Source organism: Dendrobium catenatum, unplaced genomic scaffold (assembly GCF_001605985.2).
Source record: "Dendrobium catenatum unplaced genomic scaffold, ASM160598v2 fragScaff_scaffold_414, whole genome shotgun sequence".
Lineage (NCBI taxonomy): Eukaryota > Viridiplantae > Streptophyta > Magnoliopsida > Asparagales > Orchidaceae > Dendrobium > Dendrobium catenatum.
In genome coordinates, this window is record NW_021318876.1 from 1476626 (window position 1) to 1499160 (window position 22535).

Sequence of the window (22535 nt, forward strand, 5' to 3'; positions counted from 1 at the left end):
TAGCTTGTATGTAGGCTCTTTGGTGCTTTTTTTTTAATTTTATTGCTACTTAGCATTCCTCAAAAAAAAAAAAAACTCTTTGCCTAATTTTATGCATATCTGTAGGTCATTATGTTACCTAATTTTTATAATTTACTATATTCAATCATAGAGCTTTAGACACTAAATTATTGTGATTTTTTTATATGTATGCAATGATTAGGCACACTAAGTTTTAGACCCATTTAAACCTTAGTGACACCTCTAAAAAATAATTAATTTTATGTCTAGTGAACTTAGAAATTTTTTAAAATCTTATACACACTTTCAATATGGATGAAACTTTAAATTTGTGAACATAGGCACATTACACATCTTAGGAATTAAATTCACCTTAATTATATCTTAATTGATAATAGAATAATATTAATAAAAGAATAAGCTTTTATTAACGGCAAAATTTTCCAAAAAAAAGAATAAATTAAGGATAATTCATAAAAAAATAAAATCACCTTCAATCAATTGAAAATTAATCCTATAATAATTGGAAAATAAAATCTATATTCAAATTAGATTAAATTTTAATTAAGAATTGATTAAATTATAATTAAATAATTTAATTTAAAAATATATATATTTCAGATTAATGTCAAACTATCAGAGTTTGATACATTGGTCATCCTTAACCAATGTTATCAATTTAATAAAGTTTGGAGAATTGGATATCAAAACTAAATATTTCAAGTCATGCTAATAATCAAATCTTTTTAATATATTAATTGATAACTTAATTTCAAATATAATTAATTAAATATAATAAATATAACTAAAATATACATTATAAATTCAAACAAAATCAAATAAAATTTAGAGATTAATGAAAGAATTTAAATGAAATTTTTGAGTAAATATTATAGTAATTACATAAAACTTATTAATAATTAATTAAAATTCATTAAAAATCATTAATTAATTAATTACTCCAATAATTAGATTAAAATCATAATAATTAAGCTAAATTTTTAAACATAGAAAAATTAATTTGATAACTTATTTGATTAAATTTTTTTAATTAAATAAATTTGTTAATTAATATTAATTAAATAGTAAGACCTTTTATCCTTATTGCTTGCTTCATTCTTTTTTTGAAGAAATGCAAAAGCTAAATTTTTTTAAAAAGAACTACAAACAATCAATATTAATTTTTATCCATCTAGGAGGGGGAGGACACGAAGATGGTAAAGACAGCTCACAAAGCTAATTGGCATCCCAGTTCTCCCAAATGAGGTTCTTATTAAATGATGCAATAGAATTACAAACTGAATTTACTGCTATATAAGAAGAGCTATCTTCCAATCCTTCATGAACTAGTTTATTTTTGCTCTTACAACAAAAAAAAAAAAAAACTGTATAGAACAAATTACCTTGAAAAGGGTCAGAATTTACAAGAAGCTTCAATCCATGATAACAGTCATCCAGAGAATTGAAAGATGGAGTATTAAAATCCCAATTATTCAAAAATTTGAAAATTTGTTACAGTTTACAACAAAAAACTTCAATGTTCTCTGAATTTTCCACTGAAAAACATCCTCTCGGGTAACTATCAAAATTAGCTAGTCTTCTATAATTCAAAAAGTGATTACTAGTAATCACATTGCTCTTTAACCTCCACCATAACAAAGCAATTCCTAGCCTTTATCTTGTTTTTTTCATCCAACTCCAGTCATCATTTTTCTCTTCATAAATGTCTAATACATTCGAAGCTAAGCCTGAAATTATTTTACCAGAATATTTGAACTTCAGCTCCAATTGGTCAATTGATAAATCTGATTGGATTGGTATAGATAAAATGACATTGACAAGCTCTTGCCTAAAGTAATGTTTTAGCTTACTTTCATTCCATTTGCTATCATTGATGAACCCAACAACTACTTCAGTATCTTCATTCATATTCGTTAGAAAGGTAGGCAATTTGTTGTTGCATTTGTCTAAAATCCAAGTATCTCTGATAGTGTTAATTTCCATACCAGATTATACTCTCCATCTAACAATTGGATGAAGAGATTTAGCTCCATTTAAAATAATTCTCCTTGAAGATGAAGAATTTCTAATGTAATCCAAATTCTAAATATCATGACCATATTTAGCTGTGAAAGTTCTATTCAGAAGTGAGTTAGGCCTATTGATGAAAATTCCAAGCAAAATTAGCTCTTAAAGGACAAATTTTCTTCATAACAGATGTAACTCCCCAGCCTCATTCTTTTTTTGATTTACAAAGGACATCCCAAGGAACATAATGAGGTCTCTTAATTTCATCATTTTTATTCCATAAAAAATCCTGCACATCATCTCAATGTCATTTAAAACATGCATTGGTACTAATGAGGGAGTAACCAAGAATATTGGAAGAGATAGACAAGTCGAATTAATTAGAATCACCTTCCCATCAGTTGACATAAGCTTATTTCCCTAAGAGCTCAATCTATTAGCTGCTTTAACCAATAGATTTTGAAAATTAGAAAAAAACAATCTTCTTAAAGCAGTTTTAATGCCCAAATACTCCATTTCTTCCACAACTTTGACTCCAAATAGCTTTGCAAGAGATCTTCTTGTTCTCCTTTTAACTGAATTTCCAAATATAATAGAATATTTCATTACATTAACCTTTTTTCCGGTCCATCTACAATAATCCTCAATTATCTTTTTCACTTTCTTTATGTTTTTTCTATTTGCTTCAGAAAAACAGATTATATCATCAACATACATTAAATGAGAAATTAAAGGAGCATTGGGTGCTACCTTTATCATATATTTTTACCCTTTTGAGCAAAGGCATTAGTTAGTAATATAGAGCACATGATGAACAGATAGGGAGATAAAGGACAACCTTGTCTAAATCACCTCCTTGCATCAATCCAATATGAGTGACTACCATTAAACATGATAACAAAATTTGGCTCTCTCACACATTCCAATTTCAATTTAGAAAAAGGTTTTGGAAACCCAAAACCATCAAGAACTTGGGCTAGAGTGGACTAACTCGTGCTATCATAAGCTTGCTCCATATCAATTTTAACAGCCATCATCCCCTTCTTAGATTTGGAATATCTGAATTTGTTGAACAGTTCTTGAGCAAGTAAAATCTAATTTGACATGGATCTACCTCTTACATAAGCATATTGGCTTTCAGAAATGATTTTAGGTTATAAAAGAGATATCCTATTTAATAACATCTTAGCCATAATTTTGTAAATGGATTTGCAAAGGCTAATAGGATGATAATTGGAAGGAGTCGAAGGATTATTCAACTTTGGAATCAAAATCACATTAGTCTCTTTCCATTTAGAACATAAAAAACTAGTGGTGAAGAAGGAATTTATAGCCATCCAAGCATCATATTTTATAAAATTCCAATAAGATTTAAGGAAAGAATAAGAGATTTCATTGTTACCTGGAGGCTTGTTCAACTCCAACCTTTTAATAACCTACTCAAGTTCTTCAAAAAAAAATCCTTTCCAAGCATATTCTTATCATCTTCATTTAAGACAGTTGATGGGTTAGGCCACCCATTCAACTGGCATTTACGATATCTCAATTTGAAATTGAAGTAGCTATAAAGATATTTTTCAATTTCTGATCATTCTTCTATAATTTCACCATCTTCATTTTTAATTTGTCCGATCCAATATGTATTCTTCCTAGTTGAGGAATAAGCATGAAAGAATTTGGAGTTTGAATCACCATCTTTCATCCATAAATCTTTGCTCTTTGTTTCCACCAAGTGCAAAGCCGACTGAGTGTGGAATTAAGTCCATAAACTTTAGACTTTAAAATTTAAAGCATCTAATTTGAGAGCCCTTCATCACTAGATTCTTTATTTGTAATTCAAGAATTTATTTTTAAAAAGTTTTCTTCATTTCATCTAAGCTTTTGTTTTTATCTTTGCTCCAAAAAAATAAGGTCTTGAAAGATCTTTTGAATTTAACATTAAAAATCTCGACCTTGTTAACTTTCACTGGTTTTCTCCAAGAGCTAGATATTAAAGAATAGGATATTGGGAAAGTAGTCCATACATCTTCAAACATAATAGTTTAGTTTCTGCCAAAACCTAAGGAAAAAATTTTCAACATTATGGGACAATGATCAGAAGCCAATCTAGCCAAGTGTTTTACAACCGCCAACTTAATATTCTTTAAAGTTGCAAAGTTAATAATACAATGATCCAATTTTTCTAGTATATATTTTTTTGCCTACTTTGTTGTTTCACCAAGTGAATTTGGGGCTAACTATTCCCACTTCATTGAAGTCACAATTACTCATAAAGGAATACATATCTTAGGTAGCTGTAGAAAAGATAAACTTTTTACCTCCCTTCTTATCTTCTTGTGTTAGTAAAAAAATAAAGTCTCCACCCACAATGGCTGGATTTTTAATATTTGATAGCATCTCCAAGCTACTCCACAAATCCCTTCTTTTGAAACAGTTTTTACTTCCATATACCATAGCTATACACCATGTTCCTTTATTAGCTATTTTAAGCTCACCAATCACAACCTGAGAGTTAGCCTCTTTAATTGAAAATGAAGCAATGTCATTTCTCCAAAAAGTCATTATACCTCAAGAAAGACCTTCAATTGGAAACAGAAAGGAAGCCCATTTTTCTCCTAAGAACAATTTGAATTCTCGTGTATCAATGGATGAAATTTTTGTTTCAACCAATCCCACAAATAAAGCATCATGATCTTTCACTATTTCCTTCAAATATCAAGAGGCCTCTACTTTTCTAGCCCCTCTACAATTCCAAAAGATTATAGACGTCATTTTTTAATGATAACGAGATTGCTCCCATTAGCATTTCTCTTTAGGATTTCAATTCTTCTGCTTCAAAGATGAAGATTACTCTTACCAAGTGAATGCAGTTCTTTTTGAAGTTTAAACTTAACTGCACCAGCATCAATTGTTTTTTTTTTTATAGTGGAAGCAGTAAGATCTTCTTAAGCATCTTCAGTCAGCTCACCTTCTTCTTTTTCAACTATGATTTTTTCAACATCTTTTATATATATAGGATTCTCTTCTCCAATCTTAGAATCCAAAACACTGAACTGATTATTATGAATAATAATTGGCTCAGTTGAAAGGTTCAATGAAATTATCTTTTATTTATCACAAATCAACTCCTCTGAAAGGATTTCTTTATCCATATTATGCACCATTGAATCTGTATCAACATGTTCCAAATCAATGATTTTAAACAAACCAGGTCTACCATCTTCATTTGTTGCTACCATGTTTTCACTTTAATCTGCAATAGCCTTTTTAGGAATAGTTTCCACATTTGAATTTCTTTCACTTTTATTAGTTTGTTGATTTTTACCACATAAACAGAGGAAGTTTTAGAATGAAGTCCTTGACCACCTCTATTAGGAGCTTGAAATTTCCTTCCTTTCCCATATCTGACATGAATCTATGGGCCATAAGAAACCCTTTTTTATCAATCAACTTCTCAGAATTATTATTATTTATAGTGCATTAATTTTGATAATTTGGATTAATTGGATTAACCAAATTTCTCTCCAGCTCACATTATTCAATTAGATGCCCAATCTTCCCACACTTGAAGCTAAAACTTGAATTTTTTTTGTATTTCAATTTTTGAAAGAAACATCCTTCCATTCCTTAAACCCAAATTCCTAATGGAAGTTGTTTGTCTAGAGCCACACATTCACAAACTCTAACAAATTCCCTTCTACTCAATTAGAACATGTTACCATCCAAAAATAAGGGAGTACCAACCATAGAAGCATTATGTGTTATGTTAATGTCATCCCAATAATAAAGAGGTAAGTGGGGCAACCTTACCCATATTGGAGAGGAGAAACCTTTCAGTGAAGTAGGTGAGAAATTAGCAGTCCACTTATCTATCCCAACAATATGACCACGAGCAAACCAAGGACCACCTGATAATACTCCTTCCATAGCTTCCATAGAAGAAAATGAACGTAGAACCCAACCTAAACAAAGCCTGGTTAAGTGAAACTTTCCAAACTTAGTCCATTGCCGGCACAACTCATCAGCAATTACATAAGTTGGAATATTGCTTCCAAACACCTTAACCACAATAGAGTTATGAAGTCTATTTGAATTTGATTTGATGGATGGCTCAAATAAATAAATAGCCAGACCATCTGTAGATAAGATGGATTCATCTCTAATAAAATTTATCTTGACATTAGGATATTTTTCCCATGGATTTGCACGGTTCTCTTTAAATACATTCATCACCTCTTCTTGAGCATTACCACATTAAGTATGACTTCCATTACCAACATTTTGAAAGATAGAACCTTCTCTATTAATGCTATTTTTGAATTCTTTAATGAATAGGTTTATTTTGGATGACTAAGAAGCTTCAAAATAATTAGAATTGTTTATCATAGTAACCTTTTCAATCTACTTTGGAGTCTTGAACTGGACATCTTCATGAATTTCTTTCCCTTTACCATTGACCGGAGTTACTTTTTTAACAAAATTATCAATAGGTTCTCTAATCACTAATGGACCGTGCAACCTGGTATTTAGGAGATGAATTTGTGAAGAAGGTCCCAAATGATCATTATGATTATCAGGTGGAATCGAACTGGATGACTTCTGGCAGTCAGAAGTGGCCATCAATGAAGCCACCGCCATGAACGAGATGGCCGCCCCAAAATGTGAGATAGAAAAATTTAAAAAACTAGAAATTTCTCTCACTAGAAAAATGCCATAGCTTCTCTCACTAGAAAATGCCACAAAATGAATGCTCATTCCTTATAATATTGCTTGCTTCATTCAATGTCTTCAATACGTATTAAATTACCTAATAATATCTTATGTGGTGCGTAGTTCCTTTTTGGTGGCCACACATATATGTTTTTGAGGGATTTTAAGAAATTTTAATAACCAATTATGGATTTCATGCACCATGATAGCCACCACTTCTCGAAGGCATGATTGTTTAAAACTTCTCAACCTTTAAATTTTTTTTTTTTTTTTTACTTTATACATCATGCTTGATTCCATTTAGAGGGCATATGTATTGATTTGAATGTTCTCTTCTCTATCTCTTAATAAATTACTAATAAATCTTTAAGGATCTATAGGTTAGTAGCCCTTGGAAATGGGGTTATCAATTTATAAAATTTTAAAAACTAATCAATCAACTCTAACCATTCAAAACATAAATAATTAAATCCAAATTCATTTTAGATAAACTTCAAGAAAAATTTCCTTTTGGTCCTAATGGACAAACACATTAAACCCATGCAACTTAAATATTAGACTCTTATAAGAAATACCAAAGATACGACACCTATTTCAAACACTTAGATGGTTTTCTAGGACAACCAAATCTAGCATAGGACGGGTCACTAGTTTGAATTACATGCTAAAGGCTTTGCATGAGAGTACCTTGTGTTTGTTTAATTTTTTCAGCAATCTGCTTGTCAGGAATTTTAATTTACATTGGTGCACGTATGCTCATTAAGGATTGTATTAAAAGAATTAGAATATTACATAACTACTTTGGACAATATTTTAAATGCTTATGCTTTAGTTATATACTTTATATTTCCTCCAAGAGTTAAAATTAAATGTACTTAGGAGAAGTTGTATACATATATGTGTCCTTATAAATGCAGTTTGTATATAACAAGTTGTATAATGTTTTGAACTATAAAAAAAACAAATTTACATTCATATACATATATGTGGGGCTCTAAAATATGATATCCCCTCCTTGGAAAGATAATCTCTTTTGGAATTCCATGGAAGACTTGGAGCTTGAAGACCTTAAGCAGATATTATTATGGTGGACCCTGAGCACTAAACTTTCTTGTAGAGTCTGAGACTATTGTAAATGTTTATATATATATATATATATATATATATAACTATATATATATATATATATATATACATCATTTTATGCATTATATTTATATAAGTGGCAGGCTACATTAGCGGGTAGCATTTTTCCTGGTGTGCGTGTTCCGGACTTTGTAGGAACTTGTATACTAGTTCTAGGATTAAATCATATTCAATACTATAGACACAAACTCATTTACCTATCCATGCATATATGCGTGCATCATGGGCAAGATAATTAGGTCCTCATTGCGCTCAAAGGATGCTATGCTTTCCTTATTGTTATGGGGTTATTGTGCTTCAAAAATTTTAAAGGAATTTTTATGGTTAGAAAATTTAGCTAAATTAAATAAAATTAAATTTATAATTTTTGGCGAGTCATCCAATTAGTGTCATTTGAATGTAAAGTTAAAATAACTCCTCACAAGTTATTGATTCTGAGTCTAATTTAACCTTTGATTTCTTAGGGTAAAGATGATTATAACGTGTATTACATCTTGGATGATTATTTATGTATTAAGTTGTTGGATGCCAGTGCATTCTTTATAAGTGTATGCCCAAAGGTATTTTTAAACCTCACATTCCTACTAGAAATGTATACAAAATTCAAATGTATTTTTTTACAAAATTTAATGATATTTTAAATTATATAAGGCAACTCTCTTATATTTTTAATCCAAAATGAGTCTAAATCCACTTTAATCAAAAGTGTTCTCTTTTTAGATATAATTGACTTTAGAGTCTAGCCTTTATATGAATACAAGATCTCAGTATAAAATAAACCTTATCTTAGTTCACTAAGTCAAGGGAAAAATCTTTTTGATGTCTACTAAAGCTAATTTTGGGTTAATTTTTTTTATTTGAAATGATAGGTGAATATGAACTTTACCTTTCAGGATAATTTTTACATTCCATATGTAGAATTTGAATAGAAAAATAATTTGAAGAGAGAGAGAGAAGCTGTGAGATTTTCTAGAGAGAGAAAATTCAAATTTTCAAATTGTTTGCTCTCGAGTTTTGAGGCGGCATTCCCGTTCATGGCGATGGCTTCATCGGTAGTCAGTTCTGACCACTGGAAGTCTTCCTCTTTGACTTCACCTGATAATCGCATCAATCAATTGAGATCTTCATCGCAAATTCTAATCCAAAAATCTAGGTCGCCTGGTCCTTTAGTGATCAAAGAGCCAAGTGAAAATTTTATAAAGAAATTTGCTCCGGTTGCTTGTAGAGGAAAGGAAATTCTAGATGATGTTTAGTTCAAAACTACAAAGCTGATTGAGAAAGTGAATGTGATAAATAGATCTAATGACTTTGAAGCTTCTTCGTCTTCAAAGATGAATCTTTTTGTAAAAGGTTTTGGAAATGGCATTAACAAAGAAAGCTCTATTTTGGGAAATGTGGATAACGACATTCATGCTAATTGTAGAAATGCTCAGGAAGAATCAATGAATGTTTTTAAATAAAAGGAGGCAAATCCATGGGAGAATTGTCCGAATATCAAAATAAATTTTATTAGAGATGAATCCATCCTTTCAGCAGATGGGCAGGCTGTTAAGCAATTTGAGCCATATGTTCAATCAAATTTTGAAAAGCTTCATAACTCAATTGTGGTAAAAGTGTTTAGAAGCAACAATCTAATGTATTTTATTACTGATGAGCTATGCCGGGGTCTCAGTTTAGAAAATATCACTTAACCAGTCTGGGTCTAAGATGGGTACTTTGTTCTTTTTTCCACTATGGAAGCTACGGAAGGTGTATTATCAGGTGGTCCTTGGTATATTCGTGGTCATATTATTGGGCAAAATAAGTGGACTACTGATTTCTCACCTACTTCATTGAAGGGCTTTTCATCACCAATATGGTTAAGAATGCCCCACTTACCTCTTTATTATTGGGATGACATTAACATAACTCGTACTACTTCTATGGTTGGACCTCCCTTATTTTTGGATGGCAATATGTTCGAATGGAGCAAAAGGGAATTAGCAAGAGTTTGTATTCGTGTAGATCTTGACAAGCAACTCCCATTGAGAATTTGGGTAGAAGGAGCGGAATGATGTTTCTTTCAAAAACTAGAATATGAAAAAATTTCTAGATTTTGCTTCAAGTGTTTGAAGATTGGACACATAATTGAAGAATGTGATCAAGAGAGTAAATTGGTTAATCCAGTTAATTCTAATTTTCAGAAGAAAAGAAGTGATAAAAATGATAGTTCGGCTAGGTTGATTGAGGAAAAAGAGGTGTATTATGGCCCATGGATTCATGTCAAATATGGGAAGAAGAAGGAATTTCTAGCTCCTTATAGAGGTGGTCAAAAACATCACCCTAAATCTACTGCTATTTATGTAGTTAAAAATCAGCAAACCAGCAAAAATGACACCTAATCATTTGTGGAATTTATTCTAAATATAGCTTTTACAGAAAGGATTGTAGATAAGGTGACAACTACAGAAGATAGCAGCTTGGGTTTGTTAAAAATAATTTATTCAGAGCTGGTCAATGCAGACACAGTGGTGCAAATTGCAGATTAAGATGTCATTTCAATGAACATGAATTATGCTAAACAAAAATCAAAGTTGTTGAATCCAACATCAGAGCTAATTATTATTCATGTTGAAAGTTAGTTTGGGATGATAAGCCCTTATGAACTAGTCCCAAGGCTAACCAAGAGGGGGAGGGGGTGAATTGGTATTTTAAAAACCTTTTCAATAAAATCATGAACTTGAACCAAAATATAATGCCCTACAAAAAATAATGAGTGCGAAAATTAATTGCGTGAGTAAAAACAAAGAAAGAGCACACCAGATTTATAGTGGTTCGATCAAACCTTGACCTACGTCCACTCCTTGGAGGCACCCTTTGAGTATTTCACTAACTTAGTGTCTCTCCTTTAGCCCCCAAAGCTAGGAGGATAAGCCCTTACAAAAACTCCTTTCCACTAACCCTAGTGTGACAGAGAACCGACTCCTTTTACTTCCTCTTGAAGTGGGTAGAGAACCCAACTCCTTTTGCTTCCTCCTGAAGCAGGTAGAGAACCTCGATCAATTGCTAAAGAAGACCTCCCTTGAGCCTCCATGAATGAGAAATGATGACTTGGGATGTTTAGAAGATCATACAATTTAAGCTTAATCAGCCGGGACAACTTGGGATGTTTAGAACATTTTTTGTTCTTATCGACCAGGATGATAATATATAATCTTATACGATTAGTACAAATCAGTGAATATTGTCCTGAACATCGGTCTAAATAAATGATGTACAATTTTGTCATCTAGGAGAAATCAAGGTTTTTTGAATTGATCGTTCTGGCTGATCCTGCGATCGTCCAGGATGATATGATCGTATCAATTAGTCTTAATTACTTTCTTTAATCACTAGATCAATTTAGGCATAATTGAACCATATCATCCTGGCTGATGTCCTGGATGATAATAAAAAAATAAAACTTCTTAAATAGATCTGGCGTCTAATTCTTTCTGATTTGAGCATATCATCTCGGCCAATATAAACATCATCCAGGATGATCTGCTTAATGACAGATGCCTTAACCAGGATGCCATAATTAGGGTTTCTGATTTTAACTGATTATCCAAGATGATTTTAGAATCATCCCAGATGATGTTAGCAAAATCAGAAAACTCTAAGTCAGACAGAAAAAATTCACTCAAGTGTGTGTGCAGGGTTACATAGCATCAGACACCACAAGGATTACAAATAGACTCAAGAAAGAAAAGGGTTTACAAACTGACTCAGACCTAGTCTACCCAATCTTGAGCTGGTTCAAATTGCACTCTTTATCCCGTGGACCTGAAATGTTAGTTGGCAAGCTAGTTGTAGTAAAATAGAAGTGTTTGCAATCATCAAAATTCTATTTCTGAAAATTAGATACGCAACATTCTCCCCCTTTTTTATGATGGCAAAGACATAAGAAATTCTAAGAAATGAAGATAGTCAACTTGAAGTAGTGAAAATGAAAGATCCAAAATTTAGAACAGAACACACTACTCCCCCTTTTGACATCTAAAAAAGGAGGAAACAGTCACAATGTATAAGTCAAATAAACAAAGGATTTTTTTTTATCAAGGCATTAAATATGATATATTTTCCATGTGATTGATTTTATAGATTTGTAGGCCAATGAATTAACGTCGTTAGAATCCAAAAAATTGGTAACATCACCGATCCTGTTATCTCTACCTCAAACTTCTCCTATGGCAAAACTTTCTTTTGAAAACAAAAGATCTAAATAAAAAAAAAAATCAATTTGATAAGAAAAAGAAATCCATTCAAAACTTGGTTTCAAAAAAATATTTTATAACATAATATATCAAAGTAATTAGTTACGATCAAGAATCCCGAAATTAAGCCTTTGAAAAATTATCAAGTGACACATGAATTCTTCTAACATTTAAAAATTTTGAAAGGGAAGGAGCTTACTTTTGATGTGCTCATTTTATGCATCTTGTCAATTTAATTGGCGCTCTTTGTGCATCTTTGGATTTTGGTATCATTGGCCACTTTTTTTTTTTGAATTCGGCGACATTACGTATCTGTTGATTTTGGCATCATTGGCCACTTTTTTTCATTTAGTTTTCCAAGCTATGTCCCTTTTCCAAAATTCTTAAAACCTCTTAGTTGTGATTATATCTTCTAGATATTAGAGAAGAAAAACTCATTCTTTAATATAAGGAAGAATGAATCACAAAATAGAATAAAAAATCATATGATAAATGCGACGACAAGATTTCAAAAAATTTGAAGGTAAAATAAAGACTTTGAATATTATATATATAAGATAGATTACTGTAGCAAGATTGAAAAAAATTCAATTATAGTCCAGTGTTGATTTGAGATAGGCATTTGTTTGGAATAGAAAACTACACCACTAAAAGAAGTTAGATAATAAAAAACAATTCACCGGTGTTTCCCTTTTTAACTGTTTAAGAGATGTAAAACATTGACTACAAATTTTCAAAAGCCAAAAACAAGGCATAAAATATCAATTTTCAGTGATGATAAAAAGAAAATTTAAAGCATACGAAAAAATAAAGCAATAAAACCTCTCAGTTGTGATTATATCTTCTAGATATTAGAGAAGAAAAACTCATTCTTTAATATAAGGAACAATGAATCACAAAATAGAATAAAAAATCATATGATAAATGTGACGACAAGATTTTAAAAATTTGAAGGTAAAATAAAGACTTTGAATATTATATATATAAGATAGATTACTGTAGCAAGATTGAAAAAAATTCAATTATAGTCCAATTGTTGATTTGAGATAGACATTTGTTTGGAAAAGAAAATTACACCACTAAAGGAAGTTAGATAATAAGAAACAATTCACCGGTGTTTCCCTTTTTAACTGTTTAAGAGATGTTAAACATTGACTACAAATTTTCAAAAGCCAAAAACAAGGCATAAAATATCAATTTTCAGCAATGATAAAAAGAAAATTTAAAGCATACGAAAAAATAAAGCAATAAAAAATAAACAGAAGTAAAAATAAACCATAGATAACAAATCAAAAAATCAGTGGAATCAAGTTCATGCATTTATGTCAATCACCCCCTAATATGATCCTTAAAGTGCTAAAAGTGTCGAAGGTAAGTGTTTAGTAAAGATGTCAGCTAATTTATTTTCAGTTGCCAAATGGTGTAGCTCAATATCCCCCTTGGTCATATGGTCTATAATGAAGTGATGTCTTATGTCAATGTGCATGGTCCTTGAATGTTGGATAGGATTCTTAGAAATGTAGATGGAATTGGTGTTGTCACAAAGAAATAAAATTGTGCTTACAGGTAATCCTAAATCCAGAACTTGCTGCTTCAACCAAATGACTTGGGCCACATAACTTCCTAAAGCAATGTACTCAACTTCAGTAGTGGAAAGTGTAGCTGAGTTTTGCTTTCTACTAGACCAGGAGAGTAAAGATTATCCTATGAATTAACTGGTCCCTAAATAACTTTTTCAATCCACCTTACATCCAGTAAAGTCAGAATCAGAATATCCAATAATCTTAAAAGAAGTGCTGTGCCTAGGGTACCAGATTCCTATGTTTTGGGTTCCTAAAAGGTATCTAAGGATTCTCTTAACATCAGTCAGGTGGGATTCTTTGGGATCAACATGAAATCTAGCACAGAAACAAACACTAAACATAATATCAGGTCGGCTAGCAGTTAGGTAAAGTAAAGATCCAATCATCCCTCTATACTTCTAATGATCAACTAATTGACCATTTGGGTCTCTGTCCAACTGAATACCTAAGGTCATGGGAGTATTAATTGGCTTGGCTTTGTCATTTCATATTTCTTCAAGATGTCATTTATGTATTTTGATTGACTTAGAAAGGTTTCATTGTCTAATTATCTTATGCTAAATCCAAAAAGTATGACAATTCTCCCATCTTACTTATCTCAAACTCATTACTCATTGTTTTAAAAAATTCATCATAGTCTTTTATCTGAAGATTCAAAAAGTATATCATCAACATAGATCTAAACAATGAGTAAATCATCTCCTACTTTCCTCATGAAAGGGTGGTGTCTACGCTCCTCTTAACAAACCCCTCTCTAGTAAAAATGTCTTAAGCCTCTCGTACCAAGCTCGGGGTGCCGGTTTTAATCAATATAAGGCTTTTTTTAATTTGAAGACATGATTTGGAAATTGGGAACTCTTTTAACGTACATTTGAAAAAGCTTAAATCTCTTATAACAGCTAAATGCTAATAGTTCTCTAATGACTTACAATCTAGTTACAGGGGTAAAGGTCTCCTCAAAATCAATCTCCTCTCTTTTGTTGTACCCTTTAGCCACTAATCTTGCCGTATTCCTAACCACCACACCAGAATAATTCATTTTATTCTTGAAGACCCATATGGTTCCAACTAGACTTTCTCCCTTTGGTCTTTCTACAAGCTCCCAAACATCATTCCTAACAAATTGGTTTAACTTCTCTTGCATGACTAAAATCAAAAACTCATCAGAAAGTGCTTAATTGATGTTGGTGGTTTCAATAATTGAGATAAAGGCAGAATAAATCACTTTCTTCCTAAGTGCTTGCCTAGTCCTAACACCTTCAGAAGGGTCTCCTATGATCAATTCTTTTGGGTGTTTTAAATAATATCTCCAATCTCTAGGAAAGGTGTGTGAAGGCTCAACCATTTCTTCCAAATTTGCATTTTTCTACTCTTTGGGTAATCTCACCTACTCCTCAGGTTTTTATATTCTTCTCCAAATTTTCACTCTCTCAAATTTCATATTCATCCGCAACTCTACTCTTCTTAGGATCAGATTCATCAAAGACTACATGGGTAGTCTCCTCTACCACCAAAGTCCTCTTATTGAACACCATAAAGGATTTTCCCACACTAGAATATCCCAAGAACACTCCATCATCAAATTTTGGGTCAAATTTTCCTAAGTGTGACTTCCCATTATTATGAATAAAAACCTTACAACCAAAGACAAGAAGGTGGGAAAGATTGGCTGTCCTACCCTTAAGGATCTCATAGGGTGCCTTATCAAGTTTGGCTCTAACATTCACCCTATTCAACAGATAACAAGCTATGTATACCGATTTTGCCCAAAAGTATTTTTTAAGTGAATACTCAGTAAGCATGGCTCTAGCGGCTTCAACTAAGGTCTAGTTCTTTGTTTTTGCTACCCCGTTCTGCTGAGGGGTCCTAAGAGCTGAGAAGTTATAACTAATCCCCTTATCCTCACAAAAGTATCCAAAACTCTCATTTTAAACTCTCCCCCATGGTCACTATGAATGGTCAAGATCTCATAACCTATCTTTTTCTAAATCCAAGTGAAGAAGGCTCTAAACTCATCAAAGTCTCATTCTTACGGGACAAAAATCTAATCTAAGTAAACGTCGAGTAGTCATCAACGATCACTAATCCATAGACTTTCCCTCCTAAGCTGGCAGTGCTAATGGGTCCAAACAAATCTAGGTGAAGGACTTCTAAAGGTCTTGAGGTGCTAATGTTTTTAATGGAGTGAAAAGTGGAGTGGACTTATTTTCCAAATTGGTATGCATCATAAAGATGGTCTTTTGAAAATTTAAGCTTGGGGACACCTCTAACTAGGTCTTTCTGGGTCACGTTTCTAAGGGTTTTCATACTGGCATTACATAATTTCCTTTGCCACAACCAAGAACCATCAGTAACAATTTTTAAGCAAAATAAAGTAGCACATTAAATATTATTTAAATCGAGCATGTAAACATTGTTAATCCACTTTCCCTGCAAAATTGTGTTATTATTTAAGCTTATGATACAAGTGTTTGCCAAGAATTTTATGATGAAGTCTTTATCACATAGCTGACTGATGTTGAGCAAGTTATGTTTTAGTCCATCTACAATCAAAACATTTTTAACAAAAGGTTATTGGAGTTTCCAATTATACCTATGCCCACCACTTTCCTAGTAGTGTTGTTTTCTAGAGTGACCTTGCCTCCAGCCATGACCTCAAAACAAACAAATTGATTAGAATCTCCATTCATGTGTCATGAGCATATGTTGTTCAGGTACCAGATGCTCTCATGAGGCCTTTTGTGAGAGCAAGCCAACAAAAAATCAAATGTCAGATTTAGCAACCCAAACAAAGTTTGGGCCCCTTCTTATGAAAAGAAGAATGCAGTGTATGTGTGTTATGCTGTGAATCATGCAATTTGGGTCTCCACACACAATGTGAACTATAATGAATAGTGCAAGTGTGTAAGATGTGTCATAACATGCCACATGAAAATTATCTAACACAAGGAAAAGGTTTTGTTAATCTATTCGAGTAGTGGTGCTTCCTTTTAAAGTTATGAAATGTATGCACTGGTGGTTTGTTGTTTTTAAGCATTTTTAGATTCTCTAATCTTTTGCATTCTTTTTCTAAAATAGCATGAGATAATTTTAATGAATCATGTGCATCAGATAATTCAGTATGCTTTTTTTTAATGCATCAATTTCATCAAGCAAAGCCATGTGATTGCTATCAATTTGGGAGTTATTTTTTAAAAGGATTTCATGCCCTTTTTGCAAATTTAAAATTCCAATTTTAGACTAGCATGTATTTTTTTGAGTTTCTTATATGATGTATGAGTTTTCTCACAAATTTTAACTAATTGAACATAGGTTAGTTCACATACTTCTTCTTGATTAGATTGTTCATGTTGATTATCAGCCATTAAACATAAGTTTGTGATTTCTGCTTTAGTCTCAGAGGAGTCAGATGAAGAATTTGCCCAGAAAGCTTTTTGGGAACTCTTCTTGTTCTTCAAGTATTTGGGTTTCTCCTAATCCTTCTCCTTATTTGGTTGCTTCTTAAAAGTAGGACAATCAGCTTTAACATGTTAAGACTTCCTGCATTCAAAGCAAACAACATCAGAAGAACTTTTATCATTTTTGCTATTCTTACCTCTTTTCCACTTCTGATGGTCTTTTTGCTTCTTCTTAAAAAAGTTTTTGAATTGCCTAGTGATGAAGGCAACATCATCATTCTCATATCCGAAAGAATCATTGTCCGAGTTGTTGGCCTTAAGCACCACCATTTTGTCCTTCTTCCTCTCACATGCATCAAGATTTCTTTGGTTCATCCCTTGTTCATAAGAAATAAGTGAACCAAATAAGTCATCGATCGAATAAGTATTTAAATCTTTAGATTCAGTAATTGCAGTGATCTTAGCATCAAAAGAAGCAAGCATCTTAGAATTTTATTGACGTTTTCATAATTTGTGAGCTCTCCTCCTAAGGCATGCAAAGATGTGGCAATTTGAGTAAATCTTGTTTACATATCAGAAATCGATTCAGAAGGTTTCATACGAAAAAGTTCATAATCATATAAAAAAATATTCAATCGTGATTGCTTAACTTCATTAGTTCCTTCATAAGTTACACATAATCTATCCAAAATTTCTTTACCAGTTGCATAAGTTAAAACATGCATATAATCTTCAGGTTTCAAAACACAGAAAAAACAGTTCAAGCATTTTGCATTAAGTTGTGCTAAATCTTTTTCATCAAAAGTCTATTTAGTAAAAGAAATTTCAATTTTAATGCCATTAAGTTCATGAGATTGATGAAAATAGCCTTCTTTAAGAAGCATCCACATGCAAAAATTGATAGATTGTAAAAATATTAACTTGCAAGTTTTTGAAAAATAAAATAGAATATTATCAAACAAAGGTGGTCGGGTAATAGAATACCCTTCTGTAGTATTACGATTTCCAAAATTAGTCATGGATCAAAATTCAAAAGTTTTCAAAAACATAATTTTATGAATTCCTCTCTAATACCACTTAAAAGTTTGTTAGGGATGTTAAGCCCTTATGAACTAATCCCAAGGCTAACCAAGAGGGGGAGGTGAATTGGTATTTTAAAAAGATTTTCAACCAAATCACAAACTTGAACCAAAATACAATCCACCATAAAAAATAACGAGTACGAAAATTAAATGTGTGATTAAAAATAAAGAAAGAACACACCAGATTTATAGTGGTTCGTTGAAACCTTGACCTACGTCCACTCCTCGGAGGCACCCTCCGAGTATTGCACTAACTTAGTGTCTCTCCTTTAGCCCCCAAATCTAGATGGAGAAGCCCTTACAAAAACTCCTTTCCACCAACCCTAGTTTGGTAGAGAACCGACTCCTTTTGCTTCCTCCTGAAGCGGGTAGAGAACCCAACTCCTTTTGCTTCCTCCTAAAGTAGGCAGAGAACCTCAATAAATTCCTGAAGAATACCTCCTTTGAGCCTCCAAGGATGAGGAATGATGATCTAAGATGATGCCTTGGAATCTTTCTTGGAGAAACCCTTGTGAAACCCCTCACAAGCTCTCCCTCACATGTTCCGAACTCTCTTTCCCTCTCTCTCCCTCTCCTCTAGGATCTCTCAGGTCAAGATAGTAGCAAAGTATCCTTGAGCCTTAGAAAACTCGAGACATTTATATAGATTTTCAAGAATCGACTTTGTCATACAGGATGATATTTCTATCGTCCTGTACGATCAGTACAAATTTAGCTTAATCAGCCCGGATGACTTGGGACAATTAGAAGATTTTTTTTCCTATCATCCAGGATGATAATATATCATCCTATGCGATTAGTATAAATCAGGGAATATTATCCTGAACATCACTCTAAACAAATGATGTATAATTTTATAGTCCAGGAGCAATCAAGGTTTTTTTAACTGATCATCCTGGTCGATCCTACAATCGTCCACGACGATATGATTGTATCAATCAGCCTTAATTACTTTCCTTAATCACCAAATCAATTTAGGCATAATTAAACCATATCGTCAAACCGATGTCCTGGTTGATAATTAAAAATAAAACTTCCTAAATAGATCTGGCGGCTAATTCTTTCTAATCTGAGCATATCGTCCTGGCCGACAGAAATATCATCTAGGATGATCTGCTTAATGATGGTTGTTTTAACCAATATACCCTAATTAGGGTTTTTGATTTTAATTGATCATCCAGGATAATTTTAGGATCATCCCGGACAATGTTAGCAAAATAAAAAAAACACTAAGTCGGATAGAAAAAATTCACTCAAGTGTGTGTATGTTGGGTTACTTAGCATCAGGCACCACAAGGATTTCAAATAGAGAAAGAAAAGGTTTACAAACTGACTAAGACCTAGTCTACCAAATTTTGAGCTTGTTCAAATTGCAATCTTGATCCTTTGATCCTAAAATGTTAGTTGGCAAGCCAGTCATAGTAAAATAGAAGTGTTTGCAATCATCCAAATTATATTTCTAAAAATCAAATATGCAACACATGTTAACCAGTTCAATGTTTTAGATTCTGAATGCAGAGATGTTAATCACTTTCCTATTGAAGAGGTTGTTGATAAAGTTGAAATAGAAGAAGCTGAGATTTCAAAAGGGAATAAAAAAGATCCTATGTCTTCAATCTTAAAAGATGCAACTGCTGATGAGAAGCTTATTAAAGATGCTACTACTACTGGTTCTGTTAAGTTCAAGCTTCAGAAGGAGCTTCATTCACTTAATAATTGAAGTAAAGCTAAACACAAAAGCTTAGAAGAATTGAAGGAAACTCTTAAGAATGAAATACTTTAATTGTAGATTGAGGAATCTACTTATGGTGGGCTATTGGATAAAAAGCTACAGATTTTAAAATCTAAAGTCTGTGAGCTCAATTCAACAATCGGTAGGCTTTGTACTTGGTGGAAGAAAAGAGCAAAGATTCAATGGATGAAAGATGGTGATTCAAACTCTAAATTCTTTCATGCTTACGCCTCTGCTAGAAAGAATTCTAATTGGATCAAGCAAATTAAAAATGATGATGGTGAAACCTTAGAATATCAGGTGTAAATTGAGAAATATCTTTGTTGCTACTTCAATTCTAAGTGGAGAAGATGTAACTGCAGGTTGAGTGGGTGGCCTAACCCGTCAAATGCCTTAGATATAGTGATAAGAAGATGCTTGAAAAGGTGTTTTATTTTGAAGAGCTGGAGGAGGTTATCAAGAAGTTGGAGTTAAATAAATCTCCAGGTAATGATGGATCTCTCACTCTTTCCTTAAATCTTTTTGGAATTTCATTAAATAAGATGTTTGGATGGCTATAAATTCCTTCTTCACCACTGGGGTTCTTTATCTTGAATGGAAAGAGACTAATGTGATTTTGATTCCAAAGGTGAATAACCCTTTGACTCCTAATTATCATCCTATTAGCCTTTGTAAATTAGTTTACAAAATTGAGGCTAAAATATTATTAAATAGAATGGCTATTTTATTCTTTAAAATTATTTCTAAGTATCAACATGTTTATGTAAGAGGAAGATCCATGTCAGATTATATTTTGCTTGCTCTGGAGCTCTTTTAACAAATTCAAATATTCCAAATCTAAGAAGGGGATGACAGCTATTAAAATTGATATGGAGCAAGTTTATGATAGCATGAGTTGGTCCACCCTAGCATATGTTCTTGATGGCTTTGTGTTTCCAAAGTTCTATTCTAAATTGATATTGGAATGTGTGAGAGAGCCTAAATTTGCTATAATATTTAATGGTATGAAATCGGATTTGATTGAAGGAAGAAGCAGATTTAGGCAAGGGTGTCCTTTATCTCCCTATTTGTTCATAATGTGCTCTCAATTACTAACTGAAGCCTTTGCTCAAAGGGAAAAAAAAATTGGAATAAAGGTTGCACCTAATGCTCCTTTAATCTCACATTTAATGTATGCAAATGATATAATCTATTTTTCTGAAGCAAATAGAAAGAGCATGAAGAAAATTTAAAAATAATTGATGGCTATTATAATTGGACAGGCCAGAGGATCAATGTTAATTAATCTTCAATTTTTTTTAGAAAATATGTTAAAAGAAGGTATAAAATATCCCTTGCAAAAATATTTGGAGTCAAAGTTGTGGAAGAAATGGAGTATTTGGGCATCAAAATTGCATTTAGAAGATTGGCCTTTTTAGATTTTCAATATTTGTTGATCAAAGTAGCCAATAGATTAAGCTCTTAAGGAAATAAGCTTATGTCAATTGCTGGGAAGGTGGCTCTTATTAATTTGACATGTCTTTCTCTTCCAATTTTCTTGGTATCTCTCTCACTAGTTCCAATTGGTGTCTTATATGACTTTGAGAAGATGTGCAGAAATTTCATATGGAACAAAAATGATGCCAATAAGGGACTTCATTATGTTGCTTGGGATGTCCTTTGTAGATCTAAAAAAGCTGGAGGTTGGGGTGTTCAATCTATTGTGAGGAAATCCGGCCCTTTAAGAGCCAAATTCGCTTGGAATTTCATTGATAGGCCAAACTCACTGCTGAATAAGGCTTTGACAGCAAGGTATAAATAGAATATCTAGAGCTCAATTCATCACAGCAATTCTTAATCTTCATGAAGGATTATTCTAAAGGGAGCAAGATATCTTCCTTAAATTATAAGATGGAGAGTATCAAATGACAATGAAATTAATACTATCAAAGATACTTGAATTTTAGACAAGAGCATCAGAAAATGGCCGACTTTTGTAAGAGAAATGGATGAAGACATTGAAGTGTTTATAGGATTCATTATAGATGGAAATTTGAATGAAAGGAAGTTAAAAGAATATTTTGGGATAAAGCTTGTAAATGTCATTTTGTCTGTACCAATTCAATAAAATTTATCAAGTCACAAATTGGACCTGATGTCTAAATATTCAGGCAACACTATTTCATCTATAGCTATTTCTATTTCTAAAGTTGAAGAAGACAAGGATGATGACTGGTGCTGGATGAAGAAAGCTATATTGAGGCCAGGAATTTTTCTGTTTTGGTGGAGGCTGAAGAGAAATTTGATTCCTAATAATCACTTTTTGAATTATAGAAAGCTAATTGACTTTGAAAATTGCCTGGGAGGAGGTCCTGGAGCTGAAAACTCAGATCATATTGTTGTTTTCTGTTGTAAGCTACACAAAATATTTATATTTCTGAATCAATGGGGTTTAAGTACTCCATCTTTTACTCATCTAGAGGAATGTTATCAAGGATTGAAGCATCTTGCAAATACAAATCTGTTATGTACCGTGATTTTTTTATGTTGGAAGAGAAGAAATAAATTAGTTCATCATGGAACGGAAGATAGCTCTTCTTTATATCTACAAATTTAGTTTGTAATTCCATTGCATCATTTAA